General features: G+C 42.6%; 1 protein-coding gene and 1 pseudogene across 2 annotated transcripts in view; one reads left to right on the top strand and one right to left on the bottom strand.

Annotated features, from left to right (window-relative positions):
• The window catches only part of LOC118530339 (KRAB domain-containing protein 5-like), a 160,104-nt gene that overhangs the window by 70,991 nt on the left and 65,894 nt on the right, over positions 1–23,219 (top strand). For both annotated transcript variants that reach the window (XM_078063423.1, XM_078063422.1), the window contains exon 3: positions 6,361–6,454. The gene's annotated coding sequence lies outside the window, so the exon portion shown is untranslated. The remainder of the gene's footprint in view (positions 1–6,360; positions 6,455–23,219) is intronic.
• On the bottom strand, positions 2,711–3,693 carry LOC118530331 (glyceraldehyde-3-phosphate dehydrogenase pseudogene; annotated as a pseudogene).

Raw genomic sequence — 23,219 nt, 5'->3', positions numbered from 1 at the left:
ATACATTTGAATGTGTATATTTTTTTTTTTAAGATTTTATTTATTTATTTGATAGAGACAGTGAGAGAGGAAACACAGTAGGGGGAGTAGGAGAGGGAGAAGCAGGCTCCCCGCCGATCAGGGAGCCCGATGCGGGGCTCGATCCCAGGACTCCGGGATCAGGACCTGAGCCGAATGCAGACCACCCAGGCGCCCCATTGAATGTGTATCTTTCAATATAAGATATTTTACTAACATATACCTGGGCATGGGGTTTTGAAGACAGTTCCACAAAGATGGTTAACGTGTTTGATGGTCCTTCAACAAACTGGCACTCCTGATCATCAATGCCAAATCTGTAAGTTTTAACGAGCATAGGCTTAAAACCTGCCACACTAGGTCCTGCCTTAGTACAACCTCAGGAAGGGAGAAGATCCTTTAGCAGTGCAAGGTTAAGACCCACAACAAATCTAGGATCATGACCACAACTAGAGCTACATGTAACCCATGTTAACTGAAGTAGAGGCTTCTTACTGCAGAGAGCCCTGCCCAGGGACAGGATACATCACACTTGCATCAGAGGATGCTGCTCCACCAGGACAGGTCTGTGCTCTACCTGATGACCCAGACTCAGCCTAAGGTTTCCACTACCTGGATCCCTGTGGGGACATCAGTTCAGGCTCACTGGGGACATACTCTCCAGTATCAGGGACTCTTTGGAATATATAGGGATGTCCTGTGTAGACTGTGTAGAATTTGAATATGTTTCCCATTCAGAGAAAGAGGAGTGAGTCATCCAGGGTCCTCTCCTCCCTCCATAGAAGAAATCGCCTTCGTGGTCCAGGTGGGAGTCCCTCCTATGGTTAAAGAACACTGAGCAGGTGTAGAGATGCAAATAGGTTAGAAACTGATTGTTTCCGTGGCAGTCGAGTCATGATCCATAACATCCAGAAATTTTTAGAGCAAATGGGTACATTTTTGAATTCAGGATTGTGGAGTCAATGGAAGGAAGCAGTGGTATACCGGGGACTTTACTTCAGTTGAGTCAGTTCCCTCTCTGTGTTGTGGTGTGAGTTCTGGTGTCACCTTTGATGGGTCATCCATGGACCAAAGAATTCTTAGTAGCAGTAGCATTTGTTTTGCATTCTTGTAAGAATAAAAGCTTTCTAATATAATTGCCCCCGAAAATGCTAAGTGTTTATGTTAAGTTGCTTTTTATTTTATTTTCTGAAATAGGAATGAGACTAAATAGATTAAAACAATATGAACTCTGGGTGTTGAATTTCTCTGGGAAGGCTTAGGAATGACAGGCCTAGACATACCCCAGAAGCAGGGAGATCAGAGCCTACAGCCAGCTCCCTCCCAAGCCCAAACCAGATCCACCCCCTTCTGAAGCTGTGTGCAGGTCTGGCCTGGCTCTGGAGCTCCTCCCTTCCCAGGACAGATTGGAGATCCGATTCTGAGTGGCTGTTCCTTTCATCTCTCCAGGGCTGGTGCTCACAATTCCCAAAACCCAGAATCCTATAAATGGGAGCAAAGGACTAAATATTTTTGCCTTCATTTCTGTTTTTATCATTAAATCATGTGCTTTACCAGCTTTTCACCCAGAATCCTGTTTTTCATTCCTGCAGATTGAGTAGTTGCTCAAGTAACAAAACATAAATCTGTGTATACATTATGACATGATTAAAACAATCTAGCTAATTAACATGCCCATCACCTCATAGTGTTATGATTTTTGATTTCTGATTTTTTAACTAATTTTTGTTGAGAACATTGAAGATATATTCTCTTAGAAAATATCAAGTATAATAATAGACACAGAATTATCTGTATTCACCATGCTGTACTTTAGATCCCCAGAATTTGTCTTGCATAAATAAAATTTTGTACTATATGACCAACATCTCCCACTTCGCCCTCAGCCATGTCCTGAAATTGCAGTTTTACTCTGCTTTTAGGAGTTCAACTTTATTAGATTCCAGATATAATTGAGATAAAGCAGTATTTGCCATTTTCTGCGGCTTATTCCACTTACAATAAGATCCTCCAGGCTCACCTACTTTGTCTGAAATGGAAGGATGTCTTTCTTCTTTTTTTAAGACTGAATGTTGCATCCATATATCTTATGTATTACTTATGATACATAATATATTCTATGATATATTCATTTGATATCTTAAATAATATTATATAATGCATATATGTTATATTTTCTTTAACCACTCCTAGAACGCAGGAAAACTACAGGGAGATGACACTTTCTATTTGCTAGAATGACTAAATTTGAGAAAAAAATAAATTTGTTAACACCAATGTGGAGGAATTAAAATGACCATACGTTGCTGATGAGTGTGGATAAAGTACAGGAAAACTGGCATTTACTTATAAAGTCAAACATTTTCTATCCTATAATGTGAACACAAGAATGAAAACTCTCTGAACTACTAATCTACCTTTCTGTATTTTTCCATTCATCCATATTTTGTTCCTATTATATAAAAATTTTTTTTTTTTTTTTTTTTTTTTGCTGGGTACAGTATACTTTATTCTGGTATATGATAAGGTAGGGCTCCCCCAGTCCCTCCCCTTCTTCAGGGGGTCTGAGATGGTAATTGGAGATCAGGAGATTCTCAGTGTGTTGGGGGATGACTTGGGGCAAGGACTCCCCAGCCGCTGAGGGCCTCTCTCTTCCTCTTGATCTTGCTCAGGCTGGTGGTCCAGAGGGCTCTTAGTCCTTGGAGGCCACGTGGACCATAACGTTTGGCTACAGTTGCTATAGCCAAATTCATTGTCATACCAGGAAATGAGCTTGACAAACTGGTCGTTGAGAGCAATGCCAGCCCCAGAATCAAAGGTAGAAGAGTGGGTGTCCCTGTGAACGTCACAGGAGACAACCTGGCCTTCAGTGTAGCTGAGAATGCCCTTGAGAGGGCCATCCAGTGCCTGCTTCACCACCTCCCTGATGTCATCATATTTGGCAGCTTTTTCCTGGTGGCAGGTCAGATCCACAAATGACACACTGGGGGTAGGGACACAGAAGGCCATGCCAATGAGCTTCCCATTCATCTCAGGGATGTCCTTGCAGTGCTGGTAGAATCAGGGATAATGTACTGGGCAACCCCTCAGCCATCATGCCACAAATTCTCAGAGGCTGTCCATGGTCATCTGGGTAGCAGTGATGGCATGACCTGTGGTCATGAGTCCCTCCATGATGCCAAAGTTGTCATGAATGACCTTGGCCAGAGGGGCCAAGCAGTTGGTGGTGCAGGAGGCATTGCTGACAATCTTGAGGGAGTTGTCATATTTCTCATGGTTCATGCTTATCACAAACATGGGGGCATCAGCAGAAGGGACAGAGATGATGACCCACTTGGGCCCACCATTCAAGTAAACCCCAGCCATCTCCATGGTGGTGAAGATCCCAGTGGACTCAACAACATACTCAGCACCAGCATCACCCCTTTTGATGTTGGTGGGATCTCACTCCTGGAAGATAGAGATGGAGTTTCCATTGATTACAAGTTTCCCATTCTCAGCCTTGACTATGCCGTGAAATTTGCCATGGGCGGAGTCATACTGAATATGTAGACCATGTAGTTGAGATCAATAAATGGGTTATTGATGGCTACAATATCCGCTTTGCCAGATTTAAAAGAGCCCTGGTGACCAGGTGCTCAATTGGCCAAATCTGTTTACCCCAACCTTCACCATCGTGTCTTGGGGATGCGGCTTGCACTATCAGAAGACATGGCTGTCTGCTGATTGAGGGGGAGCAGAGAGCCACAAACTTTTTTTAATCGATAGGGAAACAGGAGGCAAAGCAGATACGTGGGGCCCAGTATGTACATCTTCATGGTTATTATAGGACATCTAGTGCCCAGCTCGCAGGGTATTATGGGGATGAAATCATATGTGTGAAGTCGCCAACACGGTGCACCATAACTTCCTTGTGAACAGAAAATCAGTGCTCAATCAACATTGCAGTAATCAATGTATTACATTGTTTTCCAGATAGAGACTTGCTTAGACATTTGTGCATTCAGTAGCCTTCTTTCTGTAAACTTTTTTTTTCTTTCTGTATACTTTAAAGTGCTATGTAAGATGTGGTCCTTCAGGATGGTGGTTGTACTCTTTGCTGGGAACCCACAGTAAACTCACAACAGTGAAAAGTAAATGATAAACTCTTTCCTGGGAACTCCCCAGGAGTTGTTTGTGTTGACGTAGATGGTGGGTGTGGGGGGCTCAGGTGAGCTGTGCCCGCATTCTCTAGTGTAGCCACTAAACGAGGGTCTCCAGGAGCAGCATCAGCACTAACAAGTACTTGGGAAAGATGGCAATTCTCAGACCCCATTCCAAACATGCAGAATCACCATTTCTTCTGTGGAACCTGGAACACCAAATGATTTCTATGCACATTAAAACTTGAAAGCACATCATTGCTTATCAGCCTGGGTTTACAGTAAAGATCCCATGGTGAGTTTTAAGAACCACCATCACCTGGGCCCTCTGCCAGAGTCTGTCTATTGGTCAGGGTGAGAACATCAGTGCTGCTTTAACTATGTGCTTCAGGTGCTTCTCGTGTAGACCAGGGTGAAGCCCAAGGATTCGAAGGTATATTTGTGAAAGCTGACTCCAGCTTTCATTTGAAGAGAAGGTAACAGACTGGTCTGGAATTGGAAGGGGCAGGTCAGTGCAGCCCACGTTTCCTGTGGCAGGATTTGTGGCTGTCTGTGGGAGGGGAAGACATCTGAAACCGGGGAAGGAGAAACTCACATGCAAATGTCCACGTAGGAGCTCTTCTTTTCTGAATCTTTCCTGTGACAAAGTAGAGGTTGGCCTTTTGTGCAGTTCAAGATCCTTCTGTCTCTGAGCTGATGATAGCAGGTAATGAGGCCGTGTTGAGGCCTTTAAAGGCATACACGTGTGATTTCTTTACATAATATCACCCGAGAAAACAATCAAGAGCAAGAGGGAGAGGAAGAAATGGCTGCTTCTCAGGTAAGTTTCGTCTTGACTTAGCTCAGGGCAGTGTCCCCATTTCTTACCCAAATGCCATATGTTTAGAATTTGCACATTTACTTCTCTACCTCTTGTCCTTCCTAGCAAATTTGTTTTGGACTGCTATTTATCCTTTTAATGATAGTCAAAGTCAGCCCTTTAGGATATTCCCATCTTACATCCCTGGGGCCGTCTCTCCATTCTCTCCAACTGGGCTTTCTATGCAGCATGAAGAATTCCTACCATGAATTCATGACCTGCAAGTATTGAAAATATTCCCTTTGTGACAGATCAACTTGGGGATGTGTTGATACCCAAGATCCTCACTGGGGATTTGTTGGATTTTGGAATCTCAATGAAGGAGGAAATATGTAATATTTAGATTCCGTCTGGGTGTAGCCTGAGTCTATATAAACTGAACGACCATGAACAAACAATCCAGGTGGCTATCAGGCCCAGAATAAGTCAATGTTCTGAGAAAGAAAGCCTTGCTGTCTAGATTGCTTCAACGAAGGAATTACTATTTGAAATACATGAAAGATTACAGGATATGGGAGCTATCTCTGGCTTGAAATCTCATAAAACTGCTATATTTTCATGATTGGAATCATAATATGATTTGTTTGTTTTGTAAACTTTATCACAATAGTAAAGAGTCCTCCGTGCATCAGGCCACTGATACCAGTTTGTCTTGTTAACTGATGTTAACTTTGTTCACTTGGTTCGGGGTCTTTCTGCTAGATTCCCCCGGAAAATGCGGGCTCTCACCTTTCTTTACGGGAGATCTTGGCCTTTGCAAATAAAGGTACTAAATGGCCTTTGGTTTCATGAGTTTCCATTTAATTCTGCATAGTGTCACAGATATGCTCTCCTTTATTGCCTTTTTTTTATTTTCAGCAGAATGAAACAAGTACTTTGTAATTTCTGTATATTCAAGTTTCTTAAAATTCTGTAGTGTAATTCAGCACAAATGACAAATGCCTGATTATTTCCTTGAAATAGCATTTGTTGGTGTAAGGAAGGAAGTATTCTTGATGTTTTGTCTTGATTTCAGCCTTACCATTCCCTGAGGTTATCTGTAAACTTCACTCTAGTTTAGTGATAATTCTACAAACTAACTGGCATAAAACACTGTTGCCCACATCTTAAAATCAAGTATCTATTCCTCATTTCTGATTCAGCAGTACTTGGAAGTGGAGTTCAGGAGCTGAACATTGAAAATCCTTCCTAAGTGTTCTAAAGAGGCCATCAGGAAACAGTGTTTGGAGAAATAATTTTCTATATGCTTCTGTAATGTGCTCTCGTCTCTACCGAACATAGTGCTGGATTTGAAATTGTAGATTCTCTGGCAAGAGTCATGCTTCTTTTTCTTGTCAATAGGTCTTGCTGTCTGTAGTCTGGATCTGGTCAACTTCTTTGGAAAAGTAAAGAACCCAGCACATGAAGAGAAAGGAGACAGTAGCCACATACCCAGGTAGGTGGGAATGAATGAAGCAGATGACACAGGTGGGGGCCAAAGGTCAGAGGAGAAAACTTGACCTTAAAATGTGGTTTGGGATGCTCTGCTTGAATGGAATGATTCTGGAAGCCAACATTTAATTCTCTGGTGGTCACAGAGGGACATCTCCTGTCCCACTCTTCACATGCTCCTACATCCTCTAAGGACTTCCCTTCTGTTCTAGTGTCTTCCATGGCATTCACAGTGAAATCCAAAAGCCTCCCCATGGCCACTGAGGGTCTATGTGACCCAATTACTATTCCATTGCTTTCGGGGGTATGGGAAAATCTGCACACACAGGGAGTTTCTAAGTGGAGGCCCCAATGTGATTTACTCCTTTCCCAATCCTGGGTGCACTTGTCTCCTGGAGACATGCACAGATTCTCATACAACATCATGAATGCGGGGGTATTGCGAGGACTGACCCTCCCCTATCAAATCTTATGCAGAGTAGCCTTCCCTATGGAGGTTTCCCCATTGACCAGCCTCTGTGCTCTGTCTTTAGAAATGTACCTGGGAGCTTCAGTGTTTACATTGGCCTCACAGTGGAATATGCTGGGCCCCTTCATTAAGACCTAACTGATGCTAGGCCCTATCAAGGACTAAGTGACAGAATCTTTGTGGTTGGGACGCTGGACATGGTAGTTCTAAAAACTACACAGGAGATCCCAACATGAAGCCATAGCTGAGAACTACTTTTCAAACACTGTTTGTCAAAATTTCATGAATATACAAACCATTTGAAGTTCCCATTAAAAACAGAATCAGGGGCCCCATACTCTGGTATCATGACTCCCTAGGTGTGGATGAAGCCCATTAATGTGTATTTTTAACACTCATTGAGGTTGCTGTCCCCAGACTTCATTTCCAGTAGCATTATGTTAGAGCAGAAGAGCACATCTGAGTCCCTTATACCAAACTATCCTTTCTCAACACAAATACTGCCCTTCTCAGTGATGACTACTAACAGCTTCTGGAAAGATGACATTCTCTGCTCATCCCATACAAGTTAGGAAGGGACTAGATAAGGTTGTGTTGTCTGAGCAAAGTTGTTTTGGATAAATAGTATGTGCTCATTCATGAAAGGAGTGTTTATTGAGCATCTACTACATACTCCAGGTATATGAGGATGCACTGTGTCCAGGATACTGTGCTGGGAATCTTACATGCATTCTGCATGTTAATTGTTCTAGAGCCCTGGGAATTGGGTACTATATGATCATTTTTTCCAGAAGGATTTGGATGCTGGGTGTGCCTCCCTGGGATTGTAGAGGTTCTTCCTCTTCTTTTTCATTATCATTAATCTTAAAAATAATGTTGGGTGTTATAGCCCAAATATAGAGAGCAGACTGGGAGATAGGAAGGGTGGATTAGAGGCTCTGAGACAAATTTGAGGGGTCCATCATTTGCATTTATGTATTTGATTAATTTTAATGTGTGGACTACCAGTGGACATCCCAGGAATGGAATGTGGGATGCTATGCGTTATCTTGGAAGCAGTGTTTTAACCAGAAAGGTGAAACTGCCTCCCCAAATTTTAAGTCTCTTGCTTGCTTTATCTGAGTCTGCGCCTCAGGAAAGTGTGAATGCCAGTTTGGGCCACCCAGGTGGAGCTGCCAGGAACTCTGTTCTCTGAGCTGTTCTGAGAAGGGAGGCACAGGGACTGACAGTGGAGCCGTGGAGGGCAATTTCGTGGTCTAAGGTTATTTTCCACAGAATCTGAACGGACAATTCCCTGTAAGTCTCCGTAATCCCCATTTAGGCAGAGGGACTATTCCCGATGTAATTTCTGGGCACCTGAGCTCTGTGCACACAATGCTAGGTCCAGAATAAGAAACAGGAATCCGGGGGCTTCAGTGGGTCCACTGGAGGAGGGATTGACCGGCGCCATATGCATTCATATTGCACAGGGTGATCATGGATGTGCAGTCCCTGATCTCCGTCTGTTCTGGGATCCTCTGCACTGTGGCAGATGACATACTCAGGACCTTGAGGGGTTCACCTCTGTTTTCAGTGTGCACATGTGTGAAGTTTTGACAATAGGAAAGGCGGAAACGGGAGACGGCAGGTAAACTCTGGGTGCAATAACAATGTTGGTCAGAGGGAGGACTGGGCTGAACATAGACTCTGGTCCCAGCTTGCCTGAACTGTGAACTCAGATGTGTGGGCTTGGTTGAGATGAGATTCAGGTGTGGTGCTCTGGAGGACCCCCCCCCCCCCCCCCCCCCGGCTGGTGAAGGGAAGAGCACGCGACTGCAGGTTTGGGTCCAGAGAGCAGCTGTGCGCGCCACAAATCCTCTGTGCGCATGCGCAGCATTTGTTGGGCAACTCTATCTGCGCAGGCGCTCTGGGGAGCCATTACCAAGGGTGAAGTCTGGGGAAGTGAGGGCAGAATCGCATTGGTGTGTTGTGCGCATGTGCAAAAGTGAGCGGAGCAGGGCGGGCAAATCTGTTGCCCTGTCTTCTGCCCACTTGCAATGTGGGTAAGGAGTTTAGGCCACTTGAGAAACTGGTCAAAATGAAAGGTGGTACTGTGTGATCTTTAGAGATGAAGTGATATACATTCAAATTTTCCAGAGTAAATTTGACCAGTAGGTTTGTGTTTTCAAATGGTTAGTCTTGCGCCACCTGTAGGAGGTTGCAATGAGGTCTTTATGGAGAGGTTGTGGAAGGGCGGTATTTGATTGGATATGCCCTAAGCAGTTGCCTTATTTTTGGAAGGCCTAGTTGACGTAATTGTCTGTTCTTAAGTTCATTTTCTTCCTTTCCAGTGCAGTGACTGTGAATTAAGTTGCGGTTTGCTTACAGAGGCTACCGAGACATTAAAGCCCCCTGAGTCTATGGCTTCCCTGTTTAATTTTTTTAATAGTGGAAACACAGTTGGTGGGATATTATGTGTTTGTGTGTGTGTGTGTGTGTGTGTTTTAATCGATTTGCAAGGGTAGTTCAACAGTTGTCCGCTCATTGAAAGAACGCACAGTCATGATGGTGCAACAATTTCATGTCCCAAAACCACCCAGTAAGTTACATGTGTACAAATCAAAGATCCACATTTCATGTGTGTGATAGCAGGAGACGGATACATTTGTGTGTGAACACTGAAGGAAGTGTTTCAACAAGTGTGTTACATTTACAATTACAGTGGGATATGTTTTAGAAATGCAGTAGATGACACCACCTTCATATGGCATTGATTAAGGAAAGCAATTTTTTTTAAAGATTTTATTTATTTATTTATTTGACAGAGCACAAGTAGCGGGAGATGGAGAAGCAGACTCCCTGCTGAGTAGGGAGCCAAGGAAAGCAATTTTATTGGCAGTAATATTGATATGGCAATATTTATGCAAACATTAAGTGCAAAATATTTTAATTTGTATGTGTGTTACACAATGTCAAATGGAACTTCACAGGGCGCCTGGGTGGCTCAGTCATTAAGCGTCTGCCTTCGGCTCAGGTCCTGATCCCAGGACCAAGCCCTACATGGGGCTCCCTGCTCTGCAGGAAGTCTGCTTCTCCCTCTCCTATTCCCCCTGCTGTGTTCCCTCTCTCGCTGTGTCTCGCTCTGTCAAATAAATAATTAAATAAAAAAAAATAATAAATTAAAAAAAAAAACCCAAAAACAAATGGAACTTCACACACACTCTGTAATTGCACAAGAAAGAGGATACACCTCATACTGATGAGCTGTTATGACAAGATCAAAGTGTTACTGCCTTGGGGCACTGAATGAGGATTTTTACTTTATTTAAGTGTAAAATAAGAATTATACAATATAAACGTACAAAATAGTTAATGTTATGTCTATGTGTAGATGTTTTCTATCTCTACTGTGACAAATCTCCACACATTTAGGAGCTAAAAAAGAACACTGCTGATTATATATTTGAATTTCAGTGGGCTTTCCAGGTTTTCTGCTTAGGGTCCTATAAAGTCAAAATCAAGGTTTCATGAGGCATGAGATTTTCTCTGCAGCCTCGGGGATTATCTGCTTCCAGGACCATTCAGGTTCTTGACAGAATACACCTTTAAAGATATTTACTTATTTATTTAGAGCAGGAGCAGTGGGATGGGCAGAGGGAGGAGAGAGAGAATCTCAAGCAGACTCTGTGCTGAGCCTGGAGACTGAGTCGGGGCTCAATCTCACAACCCTGAGATTATGACCTGAGTGAAATCAAGAATCAGACACTCAGCCACCTGAGCCACCCAGGCACCCTGACAGAATCCACCTTCAAAGACAACTGGAGTTGATTCTAGTCCTTATGAAGGGACTCATCTGCCTCCTGTGTACAGACCTGAATTTTGTTCTGATCTACTGGATTCAGAAAAGCCAATATAATTGATTGTTGGTGTCTTCTAGCAAGTTTTCTAGCATCATGCCAAAAGTTACACGTCTTTTTCTTTAGATCCTGTTCATGATATTTCCATTGGGCTAATTTCATCAAATGTTTGGCCTGGCCCTCACTGCAAGCATGTGGACCAATTGATATAAATCCGAAAAACCAGCTTGGCAACTTTGAATCAATATGTTAAATTCTTCTGCAAACCTATGGAGCTCCTCAGTCACTTCAGGGAACTCTTCATTGCTCAAAGTTCACCCTTATTACAGTGAACATAAACTGTGTCCACTTAGATCTTCAGAAGGTTTAACTTTAAGGGGGCAGATTTTAATAGGTTCAGGAGAGGAGGTAGCAGAGGGAACTTCAGAGGAAAAGGAAGGTGCAAAAGATAAAATGAGAGTGGAGATGAAGAAGGGAGAGCACAGAGGAAGATGGTTTTGGACATGGGGCCTGAGCACAGGATGGCTTCCTAGCGACTGTTGACAAAGAAGGTGGGGGAGGGGAAGAATAGGCCTCAGAAGCCCTTTTCTGTGTTTGTAATTGTTTTCTTACCTTTTTCAGTTGAAAAATTATATATTGGTGTGAGGCAATATGATGTTCCTGATAGGGTTTGGAACCTTCAAAATACCAATTAAAATAGGAATCCCATTCAGTTTTGTCAATTTCAGAACCATGTTTTTCCACCTCATCTTTGATAAAAGTAACTTTGGAAAGAGCAAAGAATCCAGTTATGGCCGTTGAAGTTCTAAATTACTTCTTGTTAAGTCAGTCCGTTTATATACAAAAGCCCATGAGGAGGGAAAGTATTTTTTATACATAAGAAAGGCATCTCTTCCTTACACTGGAATAAAGGAGTATCTTGGAGCAAGATCAAGTCCATGTAAGATCAAGTACATCTCTTTCTGTTGGGTCTGAAACTGACTTCCAGTGGTAGGGGGCAAGAGGGCTCTTCCTGCCAAAGACCTCTGACTCCATTTTAGTGAGGTATCCCATGACTAATTTTCACAGTTGGAAAGGAAAATTTGCTTTGTTCAGGAGGCTGGCCATGGGGAACATGGTAGATTCATGTCCAAAGACAATATACAAAGTCACAGACCAAGCAGCAAGTGTTTAAGGGGGAGGCACACAAAAGTAGTGAGTTTTGTTTTTTTTCTTTAAGATTTTATTTATTTGACAGAGAGAGCACAAGTCAGCATAGTGGCAGGCAGAGGGAGAGGGAGAAGCAGACTCCCTGCTGAGCTCGATCCCAGGACCCTGGGATCATGACCCGAGCCAAAGGCAGTCACTTACCCGACTGAGCCACCCAGGTGCTCCGAGAAGTAGTGAGCTTTGACATGCCGGGGAAGTGGTGCTACAATGCTTCATCATCCTTGATCTCTCAGAGGAGACTCACTAGCATCAGGGATGCCACTTTCTAGCATGATGAAGCTTGATCTTCTAGGAACATTGGGTTCCTGGTTTCCCTAGCATCAGAGGTCTGTTGATCTCAAGAACCTACAATTAGTCAAGCCTTAAGTTAGCATAGGTGAGTGAGCTAGACTTACGTAGCCAACCATGCTGGGAGTAGTTATAGCTTGGAAAGTTTGTATTTGGAAAATAACATAGATACATTATTAATGCAGTATGTATTGAGCTTTTACTCTGTGCACACACATAGGATCCCTGGTGCTGTGGGACCTCAGGAACATGAAGGTGAGTTAATCCTCATAATATTTGAGGGGTTGGTACTAGATGTCTCCTGTTTTCCCTGAGAATGTAGATGCTGGGCCCTGCCTTTTTGCTTCTTTTTCTTCCTTAACATTAAGTGTATAAAATAGGAGCTAAGTATAGATTGGAGGAATATATAAAAACAAACTGGAACTTAAAAGGAAGTTCTCATTGTTGACTAAGAATCAAATTGTCATGAGATAAACAGGAGAAAATCAAATTCAAACCATATGTATGGAGGGGCGCCTGGGTGGCTCAGTTGTTAAACGTCTGCCTTCGGCTCAGGTCATGATCCCAGGGTCCTGGGATCGAGCCCCGCGTCGGGCTCCTGCTGAGCAGGAAGCCTGCTTCTCCCTCTCCCACTCCCCCTGCTTATGTTCCCTCTCTCGCTGTGTCTCTGTCAAATAAATAAATAAAATCTTTAAAAAAAAAAAAACAAAACCCATATGTATGGAGACTCCACACAGATGTGAAAGTTTCAAAGACTGGCAAAGTAAGGTATATATGTCTTTGAGGAGAAAATCAGAAGAAAAGGAAGAAGAGGGGAGAAGTCTGGGAACTCCAAGGGAAGAGATATAATTCACAAGAAGAAAAAATGCGTAAATATTTCGTCAAATATTATTCTCTTGGCTACTCAAAAAAATAGGACAGGGCACCTGGGTGTCTCAGATGGTTGGGCGTCTGCCTTCGGCTCGGGTCGTGATCCCGGGGTCCTGGGATCGAGTCCCGCATCGGGCTCCCTGCTCCTTGGGAGCCTGCTTCTCCCTCTGCCTCTCTCTCTCTCTGTCTCTCATGAATAAATAAATAAAATCTTAAAAAAAAAAAAATAGGACAGAGAATTTGGCTCAAACCTGTCTTATTAGGTTCCTTTGTGTTTTTTTTACCTAGAATATTATCATAAGGTAGTTATGTATGTTGATAGCTCTCATCCTGGGGCAGCTTCTCTACCTAAATTATTTTTAGTCAGGAAGGTGGAAAAGACTTTTCCTTAATCTGCTGGATTTTGATTGCTTTTTTTTTTTTTTTAAAGATTTTATTTATTTATTTGAGAGAGAGAATGAGATAGAGAGAGAGCACATGAGAGGGGGGAGGGTCAGAGGGCGAAGCAGACTCCCCGCCGAGCAGGGAGCCCGATGCGGGACTCGATCCCGGGACTCCAGGATCATGACCTGAGCTGAAGGCAGTCGCTTAACCAACTGAGCCACCCAGGCGCCCTTGATTGCTTTTTTTTTTTTTTTTTTTAAAGATTTTATTTATTTATTTGAGACAGAGAGAATGAGAGAGAGAGAGCACGTGGGAGGGGGGAGGGTCAGAGGGAGAAGCAGGCTCCCTGCTCGGCAGGGAGCCCGATGCGGGACTCGATCCAGGGACTCCAGGATCATGACCTGAGCCGAAGGCAGTCGCTTAACCAACTGAGCCACCCAGGCGCCCTCTTGATTGCTTTTTAACTTAAATAATATTTCTCCCGAAGTGGTCCATCATGGGGCAGCTTGTGCTTTGCCCATACAATCTGTAGGATATTTTGTTGAATTAAATAAGACACGGAAGAAAGAAATACTGTATAAAATCACATGGAATCTAAAAAAAGTGAAATCATCAAAGTGAAGATTAGGTTTGTTGCCGGCAACTGCCAGTGAAGGAAATTTTGAGATGTTGGTCAAATGGTAACGTGAAATTAATTGGAACTCTCACTAAAATGGAGTCAGGAGGTTTCAGCAGGCGGGGCTCTCAAGCCCTATGACTCAAGTCATTGGCAGATCCGACAGGAAGGGAAGGTCTTGACGTTATACAAACTTGACCCTGGAGATGGACTATACTATTCCAGCCGGAGGGAGATGTGCTTTTCTTATCCCTCCCAGGCAACCACTGAAAAATCACCATCCTTCAAACCACGATTTTACTCCAAAGAACCTTCGTGTGTGACAGAGTTCTCAACTTACCCCTTCTCTCCTCAAACAAGCATCCTCCTTGTCTCCTAGACTTGCCTATCATTTTGCCATAGCCTGTATGTCCCTACTTTGATACTGTTATTCCTGAAGAAACCCATCTTTTTGCGGAAAAAATAACTGGCAGTTTTTATTTGTTTATTTTTATTTATTCTTTTATTTGTTTACTTGTTTTTAGAACAAGAGCACGAGCAGCGTGTGTGGGGGGGGTAGAGAGAGGGGTAGAAGGAATCTTTAGCAGTCTCCACGCTCATCGAAGAGCTGTTGGAGGGCTCAGTCTCATCACCCTGAGATCTTGATGTGAGCCAAAATCCTGTCAGACGACCAACTGACTGAGACACTGAGCCACCCCGGCAGTTTTTATTTTTAATGTTAAATATAACAACACTCAGGACACCTGGGTGGCTCAGTTGGTTGGGCAGCCAGCTCTTGATTTCGGTCTAGGTCAAGGTCTCAGGATACGGGGATTGAGGCCCATTTTGGGCTCTGCCCTCAGTGGAGAGTCGGCTTGGAGATTCTTTCTCTCCTTCTGCCGCTCCTCTTCTTGCTCTCTCTCTCTCTCTCTCTCTAAAATAAATAAATAAATAAATCTTTAAAAAATCCATAAATATAACAACACTCACTTAGGATGAATAAATACTGGTGTTCCATTGTGCAGCACACTGACTATAGTGATGTATTTTACACTTGAAATTTGCTAGAATGCATCTAAATAAAGCATTATCAGCACACAAAAATCTTAACTATATGGAGTGATGGATATGTTCATGAGCTTCATTATGGTAAACGTTTTGTAGGTAAATAAGGTTAAGGGGGGGCGCCTGGGTGGCTCAGGTGTTAAGCGTCTGCCTTCGGCTCAGGTCATGATCCCAGGGTCCTGGGATCGAGCCCCGCGTCGGGCTCCCTGCTCGGCAGGAAGCCTGCTTCTTCCTCTCCTACTCCCCCTGCTTGTGTTCCTGCTCTCGCTATCTCTCTGTCAAATAAATAAAATCTTTAAAAAAAAAAATTAAAAAGGAAATAAGGTTAACGGTCCACAGAAAAAGGGAGAAAAGACAAAGATTCCTTCACATAAGAGAAGTCACTTTAGGGGCGCCTGGGTGGCTCAGTTGGTTAAGCGACTGCCTTTGGCTCAGGTCATGATCCTGGAGTCCCTGGATCGAGTCCCACATCGGGCTCCCTGCTCGGCAGGGAGTCTGCTTCTCCCTCTGACCCTCCCCCCTCTCATGTGCTCTCTCTCATTCTCTCTCTCTCAAATAAATAAATAAAATCTAAAAAAAAAAAAAAAAAAAGAGAGAAGTCACTTTAGGCCCCCAGCCATTTTATGATGTATGCCTGCTTATGATCTATGCCGGCACCACTTACCCAAGCACCTCTGTGATGAATGTCCTGGAATATGTCAAAATTACAGAAAGACCTCAGTAGTTAATGATTTTAAGGCTGCAAAAGAATGTAAATACAAACAGCCACCACAAGCCCAGAAGATAGTCTAACCATACCAGAGACAATTAATCCATGGTAAAACTCCCATTGCTGTTTCCAAAGTAAAGATTGTCTTAACAGAGATTCTGTAGTGGCTGTTGTGGGAATTAAATCCCTTTGAGCACACAAATAATAAAGGAGCCAGAGAACTGATGATCCCCACCCTTACAGGTCCTTTGACTTCAATCAACTGGGGCCTGGACTCTGTCAATTTAGGATGCCTTTTGATGGATTTCATTCTGAAATGGCCTTTTCCAGGCCCCTTGATGAATATGCATATGCTATTAGCTTAAAACTCACCCAATTTTGTTGTTTGGGGAGCTAGTATTGGGAAATGTCCCTGGTGTTCTCTTCACTTGATACAAGTAAAACCTGTATTTTTCTTATTTTTGTCTTGGCGGTGTTTTTTGGCTCAACGCCCACCATGAGGTGAAACCAGTTTCAGATGATAATTTCACCACGTATGTGGATATTTACTGTTTTAACCCTCAGCAACAACTGGATGTTCATAAATGGAAAACAAGGTCCTGAATGAGTACTTAAAATTAGCACTGACTTCAATGACAAAGACAGACATTTAGGCACTCAAAGACATTTCTCTGCTCCCATGTATCTGCTCTTGGGTTTCAGCAAAAAGTGAGCACCTAACATTGAGACTAGGAATAAGCAGCCAAAGAAAATTTTGCTCTCCTTCTATTTGTTCAGTGAGGGGAGAGTCTAGAGTAGGGACAGACCTAGAAAATCTTCAGAAGAAGGTGAATCTGGGTGGGGCTGTGGACGGTGAGGATTGTGTAGAGGACAATGGCAGACTGCCCTAAAATGTACCCCTTGGCTGTATTGATTATTTTGAAATAAAAGCTACTTAGGAAACAGCCAATGCAAAAAAAGAACACTCTGATCACCATTTGTGTCCAGAAAGCAGGAAATCAATCTCTCATGTAATGGATAACTTTCTTGCACAGAGAGAGAAAGAGGTATTCTTATCTCCATGGATAGGGAATTAGGAGCTGAGAAATTTGCATGAACAAACTTGTTACTTTTCACTACTTTACTTCCACTACCTAAATTCTGCTCAGAATTCCATACTAATTGAAGGCCCAAACAGGAGTTTTCTTTATGCTGTCAAATTCTCACAGATGTATTGTCTCTTCTTTTTCCCGAAAACACCGTAAAAACTATCTACATCAGTTATTTCTATGGGTCTCAATTTCATGATTGGCTTTTTGGGTGCATGTAATTATACTTTTTTTTTTCTCTCCTGTAATCTATCTCAGTCAATTTGATTCTTAGACCAGCTAAAATAATCTTAAATGGTAATGGAAAATTATTTCTCCCCAACAATTTTTCCATAAAATCCTAAATATCATAAGTTCAGTGTTGAAACCCTGTCCATGCCTACCTCAAAAGAAGCATTCTACTTACATAATAAGATTCTTGTGCATCTGAGTTAAGCATATTCTAAATTTGAGGGATTTTCATAACATCTCATTATAGTGAAAAAGGTGATGGCCATCGTGTCAGACACGGTGACACAGTGTGGGTAAAAATGGCCATTTTTAATGATGTTCTTGGGTGTCCACTTACGCTACACACACGGTGTTGCTTAAATGCCATCGGAGAGAGCTCTGGTCAGTGAGATGGAGAAGCGCCCACGGAGGCAGGACTGCCCTGGATGAAAAAGAAATAACTCTCAATCAAAATCTCTATGTGCTATCAGATTTTTTTCTTACTCCTTCTTAATCTTGAAACAGGGTTTGGTACCTAGTGGTAGGGCAACCATTTGGGGGCCATGAGAGATGAGAGAGGAGCACAGCACTGCATATCAATAATATCAGAGCAAAAACGAGGAAAAAGAGGGTACCCTGTGTGATGTCTCAGTCATTTCATCAGACATGGGCTTCCTACATATTCATTGTGTACCTAAAATGTACATCTTATTTTCTATAAGTATTACTCTTTCTTGGTGTAGCTGAACACATGCACACAAGCTACAAAATGAAATGGATTATTACATTTCACTTGTAATAATTTAAATGGGCATAACCTGCTACCCAACTTCTTTGCAGTGGATTCCACAACTGCTAGAAATCCCAGTTCCACTCTGGATAGGATGAGTGTAAGGACAGCACTGGCTGTGAAATACCATGGGGATTTCTGGCCAAAATATGGGTGGATCATTTAAAGCAGAGATGGTCACTGCCTCTGACTACTAACCTGTGTCCCCACTAATTGGCAACAAGCATAGAGCCCAGAGCACATGACCACCCTAATCATGGGGTAAGTGGAATGAGGGAGGTGCCTGTCAACTGTGAGTCAGCATCCCTGGAAGATCACCCATCTATAGGGGATCAAACCTATGTTGGGGTTATACACCTGGGATACTAGTACTTTGTGCAACCACAGCACATGCCTTGCTGATCCTGCCTATTAGAATGTCCTGAAGGCTTCATCTCCAGCTTCTACTCTGTCATGTGACATCTTAAAGCGATGTCTACACTGCTTCCATCATCCAATACCTATCACTATCCACTGCCAATAATCTAGGCCTGAGGAAGATCAGTAATCTCTGTCATCCAACAGCATCTGCTTATCAGTAACACCCAAGAATTCAGTTAAATCATGAAGAAAAATAGGAATTCCTTGGTTCCAGGAGATTACCGTATTTCCCAAGTCCACATGTCCATTACTTTAATCATCAGATGATACCATGAGCAGCTGACTTGGCCTTTGGAGTGAGTACATGTTCCCTCCAGTTCCCTCCCCACATTTCAAAAAGAGTTCTCCATGTATGCTTTTAATAGGTCTTATCTTGGGGCCTCTAGGTGGCTCAGTCAGTTAAACATCTTTCTTTGGCTCAGATCATAATCCCAGGATCCCAGGATCTAGCCTACGTCTCCTTTCCCTCTGTTGCTCTCCCTGCTTGTACTGTCTCTTTCAATCTGTGAAATAAATAAAAGCTTTTAAAAAATAGTCTTGGCCACCTGGGTGGCTCAGTTGGTTGGGCATCTGCCTTTGGCTCAGGTCATGATCCTGGGATCCTGGATTCGATCCGCGTTGAGCTCCCTGCTCTGCTGGGAGCCTGCTTTTTTCCCTTTGCCTCTGCCACTCCCCCTGCTTGTGCTCTCTCTCACTTCAGTCTCTCTCAAATAAAATCTTAAAAAAATGAAAAATAAATCTTCTCTTTCTTTCTGGAAGTATAGATCATCATGTTTTACCTATGTTCACATTCCTCTCAGTGCTAAATGTCTGAATTTATACTGTGGCCCATTGTCCTTGTATCCCTTTAATCTGAATTAAGAGGTCAGTGAGGACTCTCTAGCCACAACACATACAAAAAACTTTCTCAGATGGATTTGTAGCTGGGAATGAAACTGAGGAACCAAGAAGAACTGGAGATCATTAAAAAATAAGACAAGTAGAATTTATCTGTCTATATTCAGAGACTCAGGTGGGCAACCTGGAAACAGGTTATCCTTTCTCCACATGCAGAATTCATGCCAGTTCTTCTTCCTGTGATCTTTTTCTCTCTTGCCTTGTCTCATATTGGAATATTTTCCTCCTACTTAAGGGATATCTATCACACATCCAGTACTCCCATGTGTGTATATTCACTTCATTTAAACATCAAAGGAACCCCTCCATTATGACATGGGGCTCAATCCTTTCTTAGGTTCCATGGGTGGAGTGCTCGGGAGTTCCTGGGTAAGTCCAGATTGAGCCACTGAAACTTAAACAGATTTAGGTAAACTCTGTGGGTATCTTCTCTATAGGGTGCACAAGGGGAATGTCTAGGACGCCAGGGGAGGTGGTGGTTCAAAAGGGCAGTGGTTGAGGTGTCCTATCAGAAGTTACATTTAAAGAAAAGTATTTATTTATTTGACAGAGAGACAGCGAGAGAGGAAATACAAGCAGGGGGAGTGGGAGAGGGAGAAGTAGGCTCCCCCTGAGCAGGGAGCTCGATGCGGGGCTCGATCCCAGGACCCTGGGATCATGACCTGAGCTGAAGGCAGATGCTTAACGACTAAGCCACCCAGGTGCCCCTATCAGAAGTTATATTAATGTGTGCCTCTGCAGGGTGTTGTTTAGAGAATGCACTAATGAGAGGGGCTGGTGTCAGTTCAAGTCCCCTGCGAACCAACTTGACTACACAAAATGGCTGCCAAGTAGCACCATTATGGAGAAGTTTACCTACAGTCCCCCTATATAATCTATAATATATCCATGTTGATGTCCCAGGAGTTAAAAGGAGGAGAAAACAATGCAATAGATAAACTGTTGGAAATATAACCACACATTATTTAAAGTCTGAGGCCACAGAGAAAATGGATTACTAGTTATATTACATCAGCGCTATCAAATGGGTGGTAGATACCATCTGTTGTCTACATTCTTAAATAAGGTGAGGTAGGTTGATATTGGTGGCAGGATAATACATCATTCATTACCTGTCAGTGTTAACACATTAAAAACCAATATGTTCTATTATTAAAATATCTTAGGATCACACATAGACTAAGTTATGCATTTCAAATCCACTGTGTGATCCTTGTTGAAAGTACAGATTACAATCATTCAAGAAACATTCTTGTTCTGATATAATGACCTAGGAGTCATAATTTCAATAATTTTCAGGCCTGAAGTAATTGTTAAGAAATGTTGATGTACAATCATATGCCCTGTTAGGGAAGAGTTAGCTATCCTCTACTGATATCTGGGAAGTTTTCTTCATTTCAACCACAGCAGTTAATATTCTGTACATCTGTCTATTGCTACTGTAAAGATACATCAGTATTTTGATTGATTGCCACCACTTTTTTTTTTACTTTTTAAGATTTTAATTCCAGTTAACAAAAAGTGTTATATTAGTTTCAGCTGTACAATATAATGGTTAAACAATTCCATACATTATCAGGTGGTTATCACAACAAGTGCAGTCCTTCATTACCAAAACCTATTTAACCCTTCTCCCCACCCACCTTCCCTCTGGTAACCTTGGTTTGTTTTTTATCATTAAGAGTCTGTTTCTTGATTTCTCTCTCTCTCTGTCTCTCTCCACTTCACTTAAGAATTGATTAAATTCCTCGTGGAGAGGTAGACTATGGTCACCCTAAAGAGTCTTCTCATTGCTCATTATAATAATATTCTAAGTGTTTTCTCTCTTGCTTTGTTCTCTCCTATTGTTGAGACACATGCAAGCAGTTCCTGACTCCTTTACCCAGCCTGCAGATCATACTGACTACTCAAAACAAATTCACCGCAGTGTCCCCTCTGGACTCTACAACAATGGCCTTCTGTAATAGTTACACGTAGGGACAGATAGAGACCAATTTCAATGCATGGGCAGGGACATCTCTACAACCCCTATCACCTTGAAGAAGTTACAGAATTTGAGCCCTTCACCCTTCAACAACCTTGATGATTTAAGAACCGATAATTGGTCAGGGATAAGGTGATGAGGGAAGAAACAAAAAAATGTTCACCTTTAACCCAGAAGGTTGACTTATAGCCTGCATAATTTTGATAAGGATTGAATATGTGCTGGTTGGTACATTCTTAAAGGGTCTCATGACTGCATAGTTAATATCGAACTGAATGATAAGCACCAGAGTAATTTTGCAAAAGTAGTGTTTTTTTTAAAAGATTTTATTTGTCAGAGAGAGCACAAGCAGAGGGAGAAGCTGACTCCCTGCTGAGCCCGATGCGGTGCTCAATCCCAGGACCCTGGGATCATGACCTGAGCTGGAGGCAGATGCTTAACCAACTGAGCCACCCAGGCATCCCAAAAAGTAGTTTTATAAGTAGAAAATTGGAGAAACATTTGTGATCTAATACTCCCTGCATGTCCCCTCCCCCTTGAACACTAAGCATATAACCACAAGCTTCATGTAGCCAAAGTGCAACTCTTTCTGCCCAGGAGTCCTGTCTCCCTGCTACTTGAATAATCTGTAAAAAAAAAAAAAAAAAAAAAAATCTCAAGAATTCTTTCCTGCTGGATGGGCTCAACAATCCCACAACAATTTTGTTACGGAGAACCCCATTTTTGGCTGCAGGTGGCTCCAAAAGCCAATACACAAGACAGGAGTTTTGATTGGAAATGAATATGAGCTTTAATCAGTTCGGTAGAAGTCTTGTCCAAAAACCAACTCCATGGTTTCAGCCTGGCCCAAGATTTTTAGGGGAACTTGAGGCCAGTAATTGGTAAAAGAGGAGAATGGTAGTCTCTAGCACTTCTTGGTTCCTGCAGACTCAGTGGTGTCAGCTAGAGACGTTATTGTGGTTCTTGGGGGTGAAGCATTGGTGCCCCAGGGGAGGTTATGCAAGAGGATTCCGATCCACGTCTTTCTAGGAAGCAATACTTGACCTATAGATATACAAAGAGGTTTGGTTTATCAATCACACACGCTAAAGGTGCATGCTAAAATTTAAAGACTACTAAGTTGGGCAAAGGGGCCCGGGCAGGGCTTCTATGTAACTTAAAAAAAAGGTCCCCTAGGTTTATTCTGTTGCTGCAAATGGAAGGATTTCCTTCTTTTGTGAGGTTGATTATATACCCAGAATGAATTAGATGGCAGACCTCTATCAGTAATATAACAAATATCAGACATTAACTTTTCATATTATAAAGAGTTGCCTGCCTGGTGTTGCAAACTATTGTTTGACAAAATTTGCTCTTTCCTTTTTCCTGTGAATATGCTTACCCCCTTTTGAAATTCTAAATCCTTACACTCTTCTTAAGTCACAGTGGCATGTAAGCATCAGTTTCCTGTGGTTGAGCCTCATATTTCTGAGGTTCCCATAATTAAGAAATTATTTTTTTTCTCTTGTGAATCTGTCTTATATCAGTTTAATTATTAGACCGGCCAAAGAATTGAGAACAGATGAAGAAAAATGGATTCCTCTCCGAACCTTCATTCTGTTGTTGAAAACTGACCTCCGTGCTTCAGAGCCAAACTTGCAGACAGAGCTGGGGGGTCAAGAAGAACAGTAGCTTTATAGTTTTGCTGGACAGAGGAGGCTGGTGGAAGTTGAGGCCTTCAGAACAACAAGCTCACCCGGTGTCAGGGGCTGAGGGTTTTGTAGGGAGATACAGGATCTCGCCTGTTTGAACAGGAATTGCGTCTGTGTTGACAGCCTTGTTCAGGCTTTCAGAGTGGTCCTGGATTCCTGAAAACAGGAAACAAAGGCTAAGAAGCGGGGAGGGGGGAGTTTGGGGAAGAGAGGGAAAAGCATACTTTATACCATCAAGCCTCACTACTGTTTTAATGCCGCCAT

The sequence above is a fragment of the Halichoerus grypus genome, chromosome 15, assembly GCF_964656455.1.
Source record: "Halichoerus grypus chromosome 15, mHalGry1.hap1.1, whole genome shotgun sequence".
NCBI classification, from domain to species: domain Eukaryota; kingdom Metazoa; phylum Chordata; class Mammalia; order Carnivora; family Phocidae; genus Halichoerus; species Halichoerus grypus.
This window is presented reverse-complemented; position numbering and strand designations above follow the sequence as displayed.